Source organism: Suricata suricatta, chromosome 16, assembly GCF_006229205.1.
Source record: "Suricata suricatta isolate VVHF042 chromosome 16, meerkat_22Aug2017_6uvM2_HiC, whole genome shotgun sequence".
In the NCBI taxonomy this organism is placed as follows: Eukaryota; Metazoa; Chordata; class Mammalia; order Carnivora; family Herpestidae; genus Suricata; species Suricata suricatta.
The window spans coordinates 32964014-32979994 of NC_043715.1; the positions used below are offsets into that span (position 1 = coordinate 32964014).

Here is a 15981-nt window from a genome sequence, read left to right on the forward strand (position 1 = left end):
CCTTGCAGTTTCTGTAGGGTAAGAAACAGTCAGGAAGTCGCAGAAGGAAGGGGACAGTTGCCCCGGTGTGGATGTACTCAGCCCTCCCCACCAAAGTGTCTCCCTTGACAATGAGATTTTGCCCTTTGCTCACTCCCAGAGCTTGAGCTCTGTGAACTGTGCCCTCAATGTTACTTCCCTGGTTACCCACTTTGGTCACTAATCTGGGACATTGGTGGTCCCCAATCCTGGCTGCACATTGAATTTCCCTGGGAGCTTTTACAAAGTACACTAGACCCGGCACCCCCAACCCCCAGGAATCTGGGTGGGGGCTCAGGCATCCGTGTTTCTCAAGCATCCCATGAGACCCCAGTGTGTAACCAGTGTTGAGACCTGTTGCTTGGCGGGATGGAGCATGTTCTCAGGGGGCCACCTGTGGGGGGCAGCCTTCTTGGTCACCCTTCATTTCCAGAGAGGCTGCTGGGTCTTCACTGCTTCCCTCCTTCCACTCTCCTGGGTCGCCCCTCTATTTTGTAAAATATCACTTTTCCTTTTTTTTTTAACTTTTTATTTAAATTTTAGATAACATACAGTGCAATATTGGTTTCAGGAGTAGAATTCAGTGATTCATCACTTACATACAACACCCAGTGCTGATCACAACAAGTGCCCTCTTCAGTGCCCATCATGCTTCTAGCCCATCCGCCCACCTCACTCCATCAACCCTCAGTTTGTTCTTATCGTTAAGAGTCTCTTGTGTTTTCTTCTTGTTTTTTTAAATTTTTAATGCTTTTTTATTTATTTGAGAGAGACAGTGCGAGCAGGAGAGGGTCAGAGAGAGAGGGAGACACAGAATCTGAAGCAGGCTCCAGGCTCTGAGCTGTCAGCACAGAGCCTGACGTGGGGCTCAAACCCATGAACCCTGAGATCATGACCCGAGCCGAAGCTGGACGCTCAACCGACTGAGCCACCCAGGCGCCCCAAGTCTCTTGTGTTTTCTTTCCATCTCTCCTTTCTTTCCCTCCTTCCCATATTTTTGTCTGTTTTGTTTTGTAAATTCAACACAGGAGTGAAATCATATGGTATTTGTCTTTCTCTGACTTATTTTACTTAGAATAATACTTTCTAGCTCCATCTGTTGTTGTAAATGGCAAGATTTCATTCTTTTCGATGGCTGAGTAATATTCTAGTGTGTGTGTGTGTGTGTGTGTGTGTGTGTGTGTGTGTGTATCTCACATCTTCAGTCTCCACATAGTTTGGTTGTTGTACATAATGCTGCTATAAACATGGGGTGCATGCACACCTGTGAATCTGTATTTTTGGATCCTTTGGGTAAATAGTAGTGCAATTGCTGGATCATAGGGTAGTTCTATTTTTATTTCTTTGAAGAAACTCCATACCGTTCTCCAGAGTGGCTGCACCAGTTTGCATTCCCATCAGCAGTGCAAAAGGGCTTCCCTTTCTCCGCATCCTCACCAACACCTGTTGTTTCTTGTGTTGTTGATTTTAGCCATTCTGACAGGTGTGAGGTGGTATCTCAACATGGTTTTGATTTGTATTTCCCTGATGATGAGTGATGCTGAGCACACATATATTTTTAATTTTTATGTTCATTCATTTTTGAGTGAGCGAGCAAAGGAGGGGCAGAGAGAGAGGAGGACAAGGGTCTGAAGCAGGCTCTGAGCTGACAGCAGAGAGCCCAAATTGGGATTTTAACTCAGGAACCGTGAGATCATGACCTGAGCCAAAGTCAGATGCTCAACTGACTGAGCCACCCAGGCATCCAAGCCTCTTTACAGGTATCTTTTGGCCACCTGGATGTTTTCTTTGGAAAAATGGCTACTCCTGTCTTCTGCCCATTTCTTCACTGGATTATTTGTTTTGGGGGTGTTGAGTTTGATAAATTCTTTATAGATTTTGGATACTAAGCCTTAATCAGAAAAGTCACTTGCAAATATTGTCTCCCAGGCCGTAGGCTGTCTTTGAGTTTTGCTGATCGTTTCCTTCTATGGGCAGAAGATTTTTATCTTGATGAGGTCCCAATAGCTCATTTTTGCTTTTGTTTCCCTTGCCTCCAGCGATATGTTGAGTAAGAAGTTGCTCCAGCTGAGGTCAAAGAGGTTGCTGCCTGTGTTCTCCTCTTAAGTATCACTTTTAAATATTCGAGGATGCGGCTTCTCTGAAACTGTGAACATTTCTCAAGATTCACCCACTGTTGGTGACTGTAAAATCCAAGAAGACAGCACGGCAGCACAGATACCTGGAAGTTTGGGTGGCTGCTCTTCTGGTGTTGAAGACGTTCGTATGAATTTATACGGTGGACGGAAGCTTCTGTTTTCCCTGTGAGGAGAGGAGGGAAGGGAGAGCGCGGTAGAGTAAGGAAGGCCGGAAGTGAGGGGACAAGACGCTGCCTGCAGACTTCCTAGCTGACTTTTGTGAAGCGCCTATTGGATTGCAAACATTGCTTTTTAAAACCTCCTCATTTATCACCCAAGGACAGGAATGGTTTACCAATATTTACTTAGCAGTGCCACTCTGAACAAGTTAGCGCTTATGAAATTACTCTCATTTTCTTGTTGTTAGCCGCCCAAATCAAGGGGTAAGGAAAACAAAGCTTGATCTTCAGCTGAATAAATGAAACCTCAATTAATTACCCAGAAAAGTCTGCCTTTTTTCCAGTCCAAACACTTCAATGCCCACCATCAAAGGTATAGGCAGAGGAAGAGATTTTCAGATCACCTTCACCAACATACTTCAGAAAATTCTGACCTTTTAAAATAATTTTAGAGGACATGTTAATTCTTTCTTTTTGACGGTTACCCTGTGGATTCTCATATTTTCCTTTCTCTCATGTCTGCCAGTTAGGAAAAGACACTATGTTTTAATTAAAATTCTTTATTTGCCTAAGGATACAATATCCAACTCCTGGCTCATATAGAAAAATAAAATTTGTTCGGCCCCATGTAGGAAAAATAATCATTAAATGAATGGTACTTGTCACTTTTTGATCAATTTTGGGGAAGTGGGAGTGGGAAATAAATACACGCAACATTTATCTGCTACGTAACCAGGTCATCTGGCCCCCAGGTTCTAAAAGCATTTATTTCTGAGTTGTAGTTATGCACCAAAGAGAAATACGGCCATTTTCCAGTGCATTCCCACCAGCTGTTGCGATGGCTCTGATCCCATTGCTTGCGATTTGCTCTCTCTGTGTCCACCCTTCTACCAGACGAGTGGGTCTCAGCTCTGGATGCTCATAAGCAGCATTGTGGTTTTAACGACGTGAATGTGTAAGGCCCTGGGCCAGAGATTCTGAACCAGCTAGCCCGGAAGGGGGCCCAGATGTAGATATATACAGAGGACCCCTGCATGATTCTAGTGTGTGATGGGGGTTGTTTGGAACCACTGTGGATGACCACCAGCTCTTCCTGGTGGCAGGGAGCGCTTGGTATTCCAGCACCTTCCACGGAGTCTGGTACGTGACAGACATGCACAGGTCTGCTATGAATCATATCCTGGAATGAACGTGGGGTCCGGTACCACCATACGACAATATCACCCTCTGCTGATGGATTTTCCAGATGCTACATATGAACCAAGGAGTCTTAGGCCACCACTTCTAAGAAAGCAGAATTGCCGTAAAACTCATTTGCCATGTCTCATCCTGGGTCTTCGTTGTATCTATCATTTGCAAAGACAATAACATAGCCCTTAGCCCATAGAAATGAGTCAATACATTGAAAAGAAATATTAAATTACTTAAAAACGCATAGCAAGGGATCCTAGACACATGAAGCAAAATAGCACAATTATCAATCTTACCTAATTATTTTCATTTGTCCCAAACTGTAGAGAGCACTGCTCAGAATAAGCACCCATTTCTTCCACTTGGCTTTTAGATGAGATTTTAAAGTATGTACCTAAACACAAAAGCAGAAACCAAACTTTCTGTTGTCTTTATTTTGGCTGATTAGTTGGTTGACTCACTCATTCCTTCCTTCATCTTGAGCCTTTGAGCTTCTTGGTGCCAGGCACTGTTCTAGGCACGGGGATATGATGGTGAACTCAGGTGACATGTGCCTGATCTCATGGAGTTTATACTCAAATGTGGGGGTTAGACAAGAAACAACAAGCAGAGGGCATGCATCTTAGATTAATGGTAAGGGCCGTGATGAAAACGAAGCAGGAGGACCTAATAGCAAGGGGCTGGGAAACAACTTTGGTCTGCTAGTCAGAGAAGGCTTCTCTGAGGAGGCGACCTGGCAGCTGAGGTCTGAGTTTCTGAAGGCAGACTGTACTGGGCAGAGACGGCAAATGCACTGGTCCTGAGGCAGCAAGGAGCTAGCAGTGTGAACAACAGAAAAACCAGGGGATGGAACTTAGCAAGAGAGGAAAGACCGGTAGGAAATTTGAGACAGAAGCCTGAGCACCCAGGGCATTGTGGGCCATGATGAGGGCTTTGGATGCAGGCGATTACAATGGCAAATAATACCATCAATTTTCACTTTAACAGAACTGCTACCACAGAAGGGGGCAGTAGTGAGATGACAGAGTTTTCTAGCTCTGAAGAAGCAGTTTAATCAGGTCAAGAAAATAGAAAGAAATAGGGTTCTTGTATTCTTTTTTAAAAAATGCTTAATTAAAAATTTTACTAGGATTCTTTTATTCTTAAGAATTACAATAGGTGTTGAGGCATTAGGCTAATTCATATGAATGAAATGCTCTTCCCCCACCTCCCCAGGTAGCCAATGCCTTGTCTTCTCTCTTCATTTAAACTTCTGTTCACATGGGCGCCTGGGTGGCTCACTCCGATTCTTGGTTGGTTGGTTAAGTGTCTGACTCTTGATTTCCACTCAAGTCATGGGCTCACAGTTTGTGAGTTTGAGTCCTGCATCAGGCTCTGCTTGGGATTCTCTCTCTCTTCTTCTCTTTGCCCCTCCCTCCTGAAAATAAATAAATAGATATTAAAAAGCAAAACAAAAAAACCCCTCTGTTCATGTCACTTCCCCAAAGAGGCCTGACCTCACTACCACCCATCGCTCTTGATGCCCTTCTCTTGTTCTTCACAGGTCTTACCATGTATTGGATATTATATATCCATATTATTATATATCGACTCTATCTGTATATTCTAGATCATTTCACAATTCTCCCTCCCCACCCACATATAAGCCCCTGAGGTCAAAGGCTTCATTTATTTTGTGTTTTGCTGTGTTCCCAACACTCAGCACAGCCCCCCCCCCCCCCGCACACGGCACGTGTTCCACAAACACTTGTTGAATGAATTTGCTGGAATCAATGCCATTGGACTTCACTGCATTTATGTAGGCACAAGGCACTTGGGAGCACCCCAGTGTTCCCGGGCTTCTACTTCCCAGGCACATTCATGTCCCTTCTAATCTTTCTGCCTTAATCACTTTAAATGTACTGACAAGCACAATTGACCAATTAATAGCGCTTATGCTCGTTACATCATTTGTAATCCATGATGCTCTTTCTATTTGCAACAGCGTTTCAATTTTTCATGACTCAAAATGGAGGACATACATAATGAATACAAATAGCAAATTGATTAAATGTAATGCATATTCTACTGCTTGCTGAGTTTATGCCTGTTATTAATGACAGAAATCCAGCAAATTCTCATGAAAACACCAATGACATACAACCTTTAATGCAAGACGTTGGAGCGCTAGGGGTCCTAAATTTTCCTAATTACAGAGCAGCAGCAGACACTAATTTCCCAGACGGCAACCTTTGTAAATAAGAACATCAGCATCTCTGCTTTGTCCAAGTCCTTTTTGCTGAGCACAAAACCCATCATGCAACCCATTTTTACTTTACCAGACTATTTGTGTTGTGTTTCAAAAAAAAGATACACTTGAGAGATTGCCTTATGAGCAAAGTATAAAGGATGCCACTTGTGCAAAATCAAATTTATTGTCTACTCAGGGATTGCATGTATTTTGGAATGCTAATATACTGTGATACAGATTTCACAGAGCTTCAGCTGGTGTGCTGAGCATTAAAGCATCACAAAGGTGATAAAGCAAAACAGGAAAGAAGATAGGGATAAGTCTGAAATGGAGAATATAGTAAAAGAGATGCTTTTAAGAGATCCACCTGGCTAAATGTGCAATCTTGGTCTCAGGATGCCAAAGGATGAGCTGGCTTGCAGTAAGAGACCATGGGAACCAACTCGTTTTCCCCTTTAGCTAGAGAACCTTATAGGAAGCAGGTGTTTTCTCTGACACAATGGTGGGTACGGTGGCTGGTTCTGCTACGTTGGTATGGGAATAACAGTAAAACACTCATCTGATAGATCTGTGAAGAGAGCGGATGAAGTGGCTAGGAGCATTTGCTGAGGCCCACTCATGCTTAGAGACCAGAATTCACAGCGTGCTGGATGCTAGAAGCCAGTCAGCTGCTACTAGAATCTTCCTCCCTCATTACAGATTGGCTGTCCTGCAGACAAAAGGTTGAATGAGTGAATGAGCAGCTATGGTCCTCGCCCACTTCTCAAGTCTAAACCTTGACAGGTCTGCATCCATGATAAACCGTGCTCTCAGTGGTAGAATTTCAAACCCAGGGGAAGCAATGGTCTGCTAATTGGGCCCTGCCAGTATGGGGCCCAGAGTGGTTTTGGCAAAACCTAATCTAGCTTAGCAGATGCCCTTCTGTCTTTACGATGTGTATACCATCTTATAGATGAGACTTAGGCTAAGGATACAAGAGCCAAGTGCATCCTGGGGGTAATGCAGGACCCTGGGGAGGTGAGGGGAGACATGAGACAGGGAAGGGAAGAGGGCCAGGGAAGGGGGCCATGGGGAGTTGCTGACCCTAGTGGGCGACTCAGCGGGAAACTCTGGAAAACTGTGCAAAATGCATGCCTTGGAATTCCCTTGGTCAAGGTGTGAGGGAGCTGAGGTATTCATATCCATATACCTGGTAGTTGTCGGTTAAGGATTGTCCCTTAAGGGGTTAAGGGGACCCAAACTTTGCAGGTACTTTCAGCCTCCCATGCTTATGGTCAAAGTGGGCTGTCTGACAAAGGTGCAGTGAATATAAGTACAGCCCCCAAAGAAATGGCTTCGAAGGTCACCCCAAGGGCTTAGGATTCCCTCTAGGACATACAAAATCCAGACTTCGCCCCAGACTTGGAAGCCTTCGCCATTACTCATGATGGAAATGTCTGATTAACCTGTGGAATGGGATTTGAAAGGAGAAGGAAATTAACAGTCTCTCCTTGCTGAGTTCTCCACTCCATGGAGATGGCAGGACAGATTCCTTGCTGTCATATGTCTGTGTGAGAGAATAAAGACTTCACAACTAGTTCTAAAAAGAAGAGCCAAACTCGGAAGAGAGAGACACTCACAGACCACAGAGTAAGAGACAATGCTAAGGGAGAGAGGGTTAGAGAGGAAAAAAGATTAACTTTATTATAATTTGAAAAAAATACAAAATAATTTTTGGCACCTTTAGACATTTTCCCCAGCTTAAGCCTGAGGTACACATACCTGTTCTGGACCATTCTGTCATACGGATCCGGCTGTCAGGGCCTCATTTCACACTGGAGTTTATCCTGTAAAGCCAAAGAATTCCTCAACATTTCTACTTTTAATATCTCAGTTGTGAAATCCTTTCTTGATACTAATATTAATGTTAAAAATCATAATATTTATTAGAAAGATAATGAATTAGATAGATATTTTATTAGATAGATATTAATAAAACCATAGTAATTAGCATTTATTTAGTGCTTATTATTTGTGAATTGTTTTACATGTATTAACTCATTTAGTACTCATTACAAATGTTTGATTAGCTTTTATTTCTCTCATTTAAAAATTTTTTTAACGTTTATTCATTTTTTTTGAGAGACAGAGACAGAGCATGAGTGGGGGAGGGGTAGAGAGAGGGAGACACAGAATGTGAAGCAGGCTCCAGGCTCCGAGCTGTCAGCACAGAGCCTGATGTGGGGCTTGAACCCATGAACTGTGAGATCATGACCTGAGCTGAAGTCGGATGCCTAACCGACTGAGCCACCCAGGTGCCCCTATTTATCTCATTTTATACAAAGAGACTCTGAGGCCCAGAGAGGTAAAGTGACTAGCCCGAGATCACTCACCACGTAGACCTGGGATATGAAACTAGAGCTTCTGACTCTGGAACCCACATCTCTGCCTTTTCTTTCCTCCATGTTGGCTGATTACTTACTTTGATAATCAAATGTTTCTTTAACAATCATGAATCTTGTTTTAATTGCTTATATCCCAAGGATATGACGATTTGACATTTCACTCCATGGTAAATATATTACCCTCACATGGGGAATACACTAGAACAAAGCCCATTCATGGAGGGAAGAGACTTCAACTTCCCAAGGGACACATTTGGCTTCTCCACCAGCATGCCTCAGTCACTGTACTAGCAAAACCTTTCCAGTGTGATCTCACACCCCAAAACTCCCGTCCCCTAAACTTGCAGACACTCGGTAGGAGATTCATGAAATGGGTTTTTGTTTGCCTCTCTTGGCTCCAAGATGAGGCCCTTCAACCACTGGCCCCCATACTGAGTAAACGTATGAAACATGCAAATAGCACTGCTTTCTTATTAGCTTTTACTGGCATTTACTAAATGAAAGAAGAATGTGATTATCGATGCAACCGTTGCTTAGAAAGTACTTGAGCCACTGCTGAGATTCACATTCACTATCATGTGATTCTGAGTCTAAAAAGGAACTGACATTTTTTCCAGTAAGGCTTATAAACACAGAGCCAGAGAGTCCTCTTGTTCTTCTAAACGTCAATTTAGGAGAAGATGAGAAGGAAAAGCTCAGGCCTGAACAATGTTAAAAGCTTATGGCTTGCTTTTTCACCGTGTTTCAATTACAGTTTAAGTGTGTGGATGGCATAAGCAGGTATGCACATAAAGGCTGTTTGCTAAATTCAAAAGACAGATGATTTCCTCACTTCTAACACTCAGGGATTTATAAGAGATAATGTCTTAAGAGCCGGCAAAAGCCGCTACTACATACGCATAACAGATAGTCTCTTATTTCCCCAAATATTTAGAGAATTCGTCTAGAGAAGGACCAGGGTTTGGATGAAATGGTAAAAGTGCACCCAGTTCATGTATGCAGGTGCGTGTGGCTATGGTGTGTGTGTGTGTGTGTGTGTGTCCATACACACATCCAAGAGGGTAAATAATGTTTTTCTTGTTTAGTGTTTATTTATTATTATTTTTTTTTAAATATAGTTTGTTGTCAAATTGGTTTTCATATAACACCCAGTACTCATCCCAACAAGTGCCCCGCTCCATGTCCATCACCCATTTTCCCCTCTCCCCCTCCTCAGTATTCTAGTCTCTTGTGGTTTGCCTCCCTCCATCTCCTTAACTATTTTTAAGCAAGTTTTTTAAAGTTTATTTATTATATTTGAGAGAGTTAGAGACAGCATAAACGGGGGAGGGGCAGAGAGAGAGAGAAAGAGAGAGAGAGAGAAAGAGAGAGAGAGAGAGAGAGAATCCCAAGCAGGCTCTGCACTGTTAGCACAGAGCCTGATGCAGGGCTCTAACTCACAAACCGTGAGATCATGACCTGAGCCAAAATCAAGAGTCAGACGCTTAACCGACTGAGCCACCCAGGTGCCCAGAGAGACTGATTTTAAATAAAAGCATTCGAGAATTTCATCATTCTGCTTTGGCTTGTTCCTTCTTCACGTTCGTGGTAAGCAATGCCAGCAGCCTCAGAAGTGTCCGGCCGAGTCAGCCAGGAGGATTTGTTTAGAAACTGGGACCTGTCACGACGTGCTGCTAATTACAATTGATCTAGCCCCATACTGCCTCCTTGTTGCTGCACAGGGCTGCTGTGGTGAAGTGGGGCCTGCATTCCCAAGGGTCTCTTGTCAGGTACCCACCTGTACACTGAGAGCAGCCACTGCCCCGCTGAAGCAGGCAGAGGTGAGTGAGATGCCCTCCTGAAAGCTGTGCACATCTCTTGGTGTCGGACAGGTCTGGGCTGTACTGAAAGTAATTCTAATTAGGAAATTTTGATTTCAGTCTCATCTTTGTTTCTGTGGAGTCCCCCTTGCCGCAAATACCCAGCTGGAAACAAATATAAGGATATGCATTGTGCGCAGAAGTCACCAAAGATGTCATTAGATAGAGATGACAGAATGAAAAAATAAATCAATATAAATTTCAAAAAGCCATTAGCTCGGTCATATAGTAACACGATAAAGTCAGTCATTTACTGCTGATTAAACGTTCTTAACAAATTTTTAATAATCTGGACAATGCCTGGGTGGCTCAGTTGTTTAAGCATCCAACTCTTGACTTTGGCCCAGGCAATTATCTCATTATTTGTGAGATGGAGCCCGTGTCCAGCTCCACGCTGACAGAATAGAGCCTGCTTAGAATTCTCTCTCTCCCTCCATGCCCCTCCCCTGCTCTCTCTGTCTCTCTCTCTTAACATAAAAAAATAAAAACTTAAAAAAATAATCTGGACAATGAGATGCTAGAACAATTATGACTCAGATGATGCTAAATAATCAAACAATATCAACTATTATTAAACTGTGTACATAACAAAAATAATATCATAATGTAAAATGCATAATATAAATATAAATAATAATAGCAAGTTAAATAATATAATAGGGGACTCTGGGTGGGTCAGTTGGTTCAGTGTCTGACTCTTGGTTTCAGCTCAGGTCATGATGTCATGGTTGAGAAACTGAGCCCCACATCAGGCTCTGTGCTGGGTATGGAGCCTCCTTGGGATTCTCTCTCCCTCTACCTCTGCTCCTCTCCCCCACTCTTTCTCTCGAACTAAATAATAGAACAGATAAATAAGCTTAACAATGAAAAAGGGATAGTAAATCAAAAGCATGTCTCTAACAACCTGAAATAATGCTGTAAGCCTTAGATACCTGTGAAATTGGAATACTGTAGAAAATAAGGATGTTACATTAGGAAGGAACTCTGTGTGAATGGAAAACATCCCACTGTTAGGTAATAGGCACCTAACAAAGGTGACAGAAGACCTGCCATTATGATGGGAAGTCCCTAGCATCACTTGGTGGTGGGGAGGGACATTACAGAGGCAGAATTGAGGTGGAATGGAAGAAAACAGAAGGTTTTGACTAAAGGAAAGGTGAAGATACCAAGGAGAAAGTCTTGATAAACATGACCCAGTGAAATAAGTAAAGAGACAGGAATCATTGTCACATAAAAGATCCAGAAAAGGAAATTAAGAAAGGTTCTTTTACCTTTAATAGTCCATTGATTTCCCAAAATGCAGTATTAAAGTAGGAAATATTTTGATAAAACAGACAGTGGAGTTTTTACTTCTTGGGAAAGGCAAATTAGATAAAATGCTAAAATATAGAGTAAGGTTTTATTTCATTTTATTCTATTTTACCTCATTTTATCTTGCTTTTATTTACTTACACTTACATAATACTATGTATCAGGCACCGTTTAAAGCATTTCATAAGCAATAACCATTTGAATCTTTATAACAGCTGAGAATGTGCTATTACTAGCCCATTTTACATAAGGTACACTGAGACTTGGAAAGGTCAAGTGACTTACCCAAGGTCATAGAGCTAGTAGAAGGTGAAGCTGTACACAGCTTATCAGGCCCCACAGTTACTGGAGACCAGTGTGCTATGCTGCCTTTATAAGCCAAGGAATCAGTAAGTGACATATTGTGATTATCTTACTCAAATTTCTCAGCTTCTAAATCTTTGAAAGATTCAATAAATATATGATACAGTTCTATACTCTTTAGAAAAGGAAAAAAATGAGGAACTTTGTTCTTAAAATACATCCATTTTTCTTTATAACTATACAGTGAACTTAAGTATCCTTTAAAATATTAAATTGATATTACACAAAAACAAAACAAGGGGATAGATGGTTTGGAAAGATACATGTTTCTGTTATTCCACAATAATTTTCACCCTCAGATCAGATTAGAAAACGATCAGGATTAAAGGCCAAGAATAAAATTCCCCCAAGTGTTGTGGACACATTCTACCAACACAACGCATGACAACATTTTATTTATTTATTTATTTATTTATTTATTTATTTATTTATTTATTTATTTATTTAGAGCAAGCACTAGTGAGGGAGGGGCAGAGAGAGAAGGAGAGAGAATCCCAAGCAGGCTCTATACTGTCAGTGCTGAGCTTGACACAGCTTGATTCCATAAACTTGTAAGATCACAACCTGAGCCAAAATCAAGAGCTGGACGCTTAACCAACTGAGCCACCCAGGCGCCCCTGTATGACAGCATTTTATAGAAGTGTTTCCTGTCACAAAGGCAGAAGCAGGTGCTAATGTTAACGTCTCCCAAAAAAGCTCCAGCCTAAAAGAATAATGTCCTGAAGGGTAAACTGCATCTCTCTACAAAGTTCTTAATTAAAATCACCCTTATCTTCAGTCTTAACTCCTCATATTTGCAACCTTACCATTAACACCACCATTCATTCATTCATTCATTCAACAAATATTCATAGAGCTCCAATTTAGCACTAAGATAATCCTGAAATGAATGGGACACAGTTTCCACTCCTCAAGGAGTCCATTCAGAGATTACGACTTTGAATAAATAATTACAAGGACATAAGCTTGTGTTAATTGAGGCTCTAACATCACAAACAGCAGCATCCTTTTAAATTGTGGTCTGTGCTTCTGGTTCAATATGGTGGAATGAGTACTTGCATTATTTCCTCTCTTGATTGAAACCCCTCTAAAATGAGGGGCACCTGGGTGGCTCAGTCGGTTAAGCGTCCAACTTCAGCTGAGGTCATGATCTCACGGTTTGTGGGTTCGAGACCCACATTGGGCTCTGTGCTGACAGTTCAGAGCCTGGAGCCTGCTTCAGATTCTGTGTTTCCCTCTCTGTCTGCCCCTCCCCTACTCATGCTCTGTTTCTCTCTGTCTCAATCATAAATTAAAATATAAAAAAATTTAAAAAAGAAACTCCACTAAAGTGAGAGTAAATGCCAAATTTCTACTTCTAGCTAAAATGGAATAACAGAGACTTGATTTACCCTTCAGCCTAAGACAACCTAGAAAGATGGACAAAATGTAGGAAACAATAGGATGCAAGTTACTAGACATTAGTCAGCAAAAAACTAGTGACCCCTGAGAACAGAGAAATGAATCAGGCGAGCCTGTGAGTACCCAAGCTTACTGCCTGGAGGGGTGTTCCAGGCCAGACCACAAAGAGAGTGAACCCAGGTGGAGCCAGGGGAGTCCTGGAGTTGAGTGGATGCAGATGAGTATAAGAATTGACCTTGGCAGCTAGAGTTCACGGAGACGAGTACCAGAGGAGGGGGAGAGCTGTGGAGAGAGAATTCGAGAGATCTGAACATGGTCCTCCCTGAGTACTCAGTGAAGACATAAAAGTGTGTGCATGGGAAGACACTACCCAATGCCAAGTTCAAACCCATATAAAAGTATAGAGAACAGTGTCAATTGCTTATACAGGCCTGGGAATGGTGCCAATTCCTAACCACTGAGTTTGCCTCAATTGTGGGGAATAATTACCCTCAAACATAACACTTCTTTGATCTCACCTAACAAATCTTTAAAACAAACTATAATATCTAAGATATAAATTACATTGGATAGGATTAATGGTAGATTAGAGACTGAAGAAGAAAATATTAGTAAATTTGAAGACATGGCAATAGAAAATATTCAGAACAAAAGACCAGGAGAAAGAGAATTTTAATAAAATGAGCAGAGTATCTGTGAGCTGTGGGATAATGTCAAGCCACCTAATATGTGGGGATTTGGAGTCCCTGAAATACAGGAGACAAAGGTCAGGACAGAAGAAAGTGTTGAGGAACTAATTAATGGCTGAAAATGTCCACATTTGATAAAAAACAATGAAACCACAGATCCACAAAGCTCAGTAAATTCTGAGCACAAGAAACTTGAAGAAAAAGACAGCAAGGTATATCCCAGTCAACTTGCTTAAAGCCAATGATAAGAAGATGTAAAAAGCACCTTCAGACAAGCGTTCCTGGGTGTCTCAATTGGTGAAGTCACTGACTTTGACTCAGGTCATGATCTCATGGCTTGTGAGTTCAAGCCCTGTGTTGGGCGCTGTGTGACAGCTCAGAGCCTGGAGCCTGCTTTGGATTCTGTCAGTCAGTCTCTCTCTCTGCCCCTCCCCCACTCATGCTCTGTCTCTCAAAAAATAAACATTAAAAATTTTTAAATAAAAAAAGAAGCTTCAGCTAAACAGACACATTATACAGAAAGAATCAAAGGTTAAGGGTTATGTGGATTTCTAGATAGAAATAATGCATGGGAGAAGATGGTGGAATCACATTTGAAAATTACTAAAAGAAAAAAAAACCCTGTCAACCTAGAATTCTGATCTTCTTTAAATGAAAGGGAAAATAGAGACACTGAATGGGCTGGGCCTTTGCAGGTGAGTAGCTGAGGGTCCAAGAGTGCAGGTGAGGCCACTTGAGGCACAGTCTCAAGAAGGGGGCCTGGCCATCCACATCTCTCCCCTACAGAGATTACCCATGCTATGACCTCCACTGCTGACTGGCACATGGGAACAGGAAGATGTCAGTAGACTTGTGCCTTCCCAGAGCAGGAATCGGTGGGAAGCCTCTGGCTGTTAACAAGACATTTGCTTTAATCAGGTGTTCTTATGGAATTCTTAAACTCTCAAATGTTCTATCTTGAAGGAAATGAAATGAAATGGCACCAAAACCAATGCCACCATGGTCAACAGCACCAAATCAGGCAGCACCAAAGCCAGGGACCAAATGAGCAAAATGGCAATTATGCCAGATTGGCATACTTCATATCCTTATAAATGAAAATTTGTGTATTTAAGACACCACTCTTCATCATGTAGAGTATATTCAAGAGGTGGTTTCCAAAGTACGTTCAGACTATTTTTCAAGTGAGTATTCATGATCTACTAACTGTAGATGTCATTATGTGTATTTAGTGTGCATCGCGTCCGTTCAAAGGCTTCACATGTGATTTAATCCTCATAGTAACTTTATGAAATAGATTCTACTATTGTTTTCTTTTAAGTGTTCTATTATCATTTTCTATGTGGGGAATCTGAGACACAAATTGATTAAGCCACTTGCCCAAAGGTTATATAGCTTTTAAGTGGCATTGTCCGGATTTTAATCCAGACAGTGTGATTTCAGAATCCATGTGCTTAACTCTATGTTAGTAGTATACATATAAGTACTATAAATAAATATGTTTTTATAAACACACACATTCTAGAACTAATATGTATTCTTTTAACTCAGCTTTTTAAAAAATAGACTTTACTGTTCTTTATTAATTTTAGTTTTAGGGAAAAATTGAGCTAAGGTACAGAGTTCCCATGCACCCTCATACTCCTCACCTATTTACCCTATTATTAACATCTTACATGACTGTGGTACCTTTGCTATAATAGGTAAGTCATTATTGATATATCATTAACTAAAGTCCATAGTTTACATTAGAGTTTGTTCTTTGTGCTGTACATTCTATGGGTTTTGACAAAGGTATAATGACACGTGTCCATCATTCTAGTGCTACACAGAATAGTTTCACCTCTAAAAATCCTCTGTGCTCTGCCTATTCATCCCTACCCCCTCACTAACCCTTGTCAACCACTGATCATTTCACTGTCCCCATAGCTTTGCCTTTTCCATAATATCATATAATTGGAATTGTATAGCAGGTAGCCTTTTCAGATTGACTTCTTTCACTTAGCAGTGTGTTTCAGGCTCCTTTGTGTCTTTTTGTGGTTTTATAGTTCATTTCTTTTATATTCCTGAATAATATTCTGTTGTTGAAAGTACCACAGTTCATTTATCTATTCACTGTGGAAGGATATCTTGGTTGCTCCCATGTATTGGCAATTATATATATATATATATATATATATACATATATATATATATATACACACACACACACACACACACACACATATATATTCATATA

The 15981-nt window shown here is 41.4% G+C and overlaps 2 long non-coding RNA genes across 3 annotated transcripts in view; both read right to left on the bottom strand.

Moving 5' to 3' along the window:
- Positions 1-1867: 1867 nt before the first annotated feature.
- LOC115279658 lies at positions 1868-4840 on the bottom strand. 2 transcript variants are annotated; one of them, XR_003903563.1, is made up of 3 exons: positions 4713-4840; positions 3802-3899; positions 1868-2319 (listed from the first exon to the last, which is right to left on the bottom strand). It is a non-coding gene; the product is annotated as an uncharacterized LOC115279658 (long non-coding RNA). The 2 variants fall into 2 exon arrangements; XR_003903564.1 differs by having other exon boundaries at positions 1868-3660.
- Positions 4841-5250: 410 nt separating this feature from the next.
- Positions 5251-15981, bottom strand: part of LOC115279659 — a 50237-nt gene continuing 39506 nt past the window's right edge. Inside the window, exons 2-3 of the long non-coding RNA XR_003903566.1 lie at positions 7497-7561; positions 5251-6444 (exon numbers count right to left, since the gene is read on the bottom strand). This is a non-coding gene — a long non-coding RNA (uncharacterized LOC115279659). The remainder of the gene's footprint in view (positions 6445-7496; positions 7562-15981) is intronic.